The sequence below is a fragment of the Octodon degus genome, unplaced genomic scaffold, assembly GCF_000260255.1.
Source record: "Octodon degus isolate 3935 unplaced genomic scaffold, OctDeg1.0 scaffold00002, whole genome shotgun sequence".
NCBI lineage: Eukaryota > Metazoa > Chordata > Mammalia > Rodentia > Octodontidae > Octodon > Octodon degus.
In genome coordinates, this window is record NW_004524578.1 from 27632599 (window position 1) to 27634601 (window position 2003).

At 40.4% G+C, this 2003-nt stretch overlaps 1 protein-coding gene and 1 pseudogene across 1 annotated transcript in view; both read right to left on the reverse strand.

Annotated features, from left to right (window-relative positions):
• Mga (MGA, MAX dimerization protein) overlaps positions 1-2003 on the reverse strand; it is a 168699-nt gene that overhangs the window by 155111 nt on the left and 11585 nt on the right. The gene's annotated exons all lie outside the window — the stretch shown is intronic.
• Positions 2-502, reverse strand: LOC105741950 (annotated as a pseudogene).

The window sequence follows — 2003 nt, forward strand, 5'->3', positions numbered from 1 at the left end:
TTTATGCCATGAATTTATAGAGAATGGGTGCCAACAACTCAGGTTCCTTTCCATTGGTCCTCACAAAGTGCGCTTCCCTGGGAGGGGCAGGCTGGCATTTCAGCTGAACCCAGGTACCTTTCTCTTTGGCTTCCTTCTTTTTCTGATCATTTTCCTTGACATGTTTTAGGAAGCCATCACAACTTTTTGAGTGTTTAATATGCTTCATACGCACATTAATCCTCTTGGCAAGTATCTTACCTATAACTTGCTTGTTTACAACAATGATAACAGCATACTGGATAATGCTCTAGACTCTTCCCGTTTTGCCATGGTAACATTTGTGAGGCATTCCTTTTTGCACAGTACCCATTCCCTTGATGTCTACTATATCACCCTTTTTGTAGATTCGCATGTATGTAGCCAAAGGAACAACCCCATGTTTTCTGAAAAGCTTGGAAAACATATACCAGGTTGCCCTCCTCTTGCCGTTTGTGTTAGTCATTTTGGCAAATTACTGGAAGATGGCAGTTTTGGCAGAAAAGGAAGTGTTTTTCTCTTTAAGATAAAAACATGTGGCCAGGAAATAGCTCTCAGTAGAATTAAGCACTTCCCTGGCAAGTGCAAGAAGGGCCTGAGTTCAATCCCCGGTTCCACCAAAAAAAAAAAAATAAAGAGAAAAAAAAAGTTTCTAGACACAACTTAGTGACAGAGTATTCTTTCTATATATGGTTTTTATTATATCAAATAAACAAAGGATCCAATAAGTACTATCTTAATTGAAACAAGAAAAGTTAGAAAATACAGAACTTGCAATTCAAGTTAAAAACTAAAATGGATCTGCACCCATGAGAAAGTCTGCCAGGTCATTATGGCATGGAGTCAGAATGAAGTGGGGATCCAGACCAAGACAAGCTGCCCCTAGATTGACTTCCATCTTCTTCCCCCGGTTAACCTCAAACTTCTTTTGTTTTTTACACTCACCAAGCGTTCCCCAATCAAAGCCTGTTGCAAAATCCTTGATATATACCACAGTACTTTGTACTTACTGATACATTACTTGTTAAGATTACATTCCTTCACATACCTAGTATGGGAGTTAAGCAACCCAAAGACTGCTTGTAGTGAATACACCAACATATTTTGTGGTTCCAGTGTTGGGTTTGACCACCACATTACCATTTTTTCACCCAACAGTGGGCTCTACCAAGTAAAATATACTGTGTAAAAGAGTTGATATTTCTGAAGTTTACACACAGAACGCTAAACTGAGGCCACTTTGTTGTTATATGTTTTTTTTTTAATTTTTTTTTAATTTATTTGTGTGTGTGTGTGTGTGTGTGTGTGTGTATGTGTGGCCAGCTCAGCCCACCTGGGGGCAGGGCTGGCTGGCATGTGGTGCTGGGGGATTGAATCGCAGTCCCTGTGCTTTGCTAAGCTTGTTCTAAGTAGGTGCTTTAGACCACTGAGTCATCTCACCAGCCCCTGTTGTATGATCTTAATTGTTATCAATGAAGAACAAGGCCCCCAAATTGCACAAGTGTGATGCTGCAGGCTACTACTGTGGGTTTAAGCCACTGCAGCAAGTGTGAAACAAACTGTCAACCATCTTCCTTGAAAAAACAAAGTGAAGAAGAAACTGAACATTTGAACAGACAATGGAAACTGCAATTACATGCCTGTCTACTCTCCTCTCAACTGATTTCAAACCTTCAGAAATAGAAGTTGGAGTGGTTACAGTTGAAAATCCTAAAGATTCTTACAGAAGCAGAGATTGATGCTTACCTTGTTGCTCTAGCAGAGAGAGACTAAACACTGTCATTAGTTTACCAAATTAATGAAGCCTGTGTGTTTCCTAACAAAAGACCAACATCACAAAGACCCTTGGACTGAAAGAACCTCTCCCACTCCTCCTGCCACATCCATAGCTAAGACTCTACAGAAATAAAAATGTTTAGGGGCTGGTGAGATGGCTCAGTGGTCGAAAGCACCTACTTAGAACAAGCTTAGCAAAGCACAGGGAC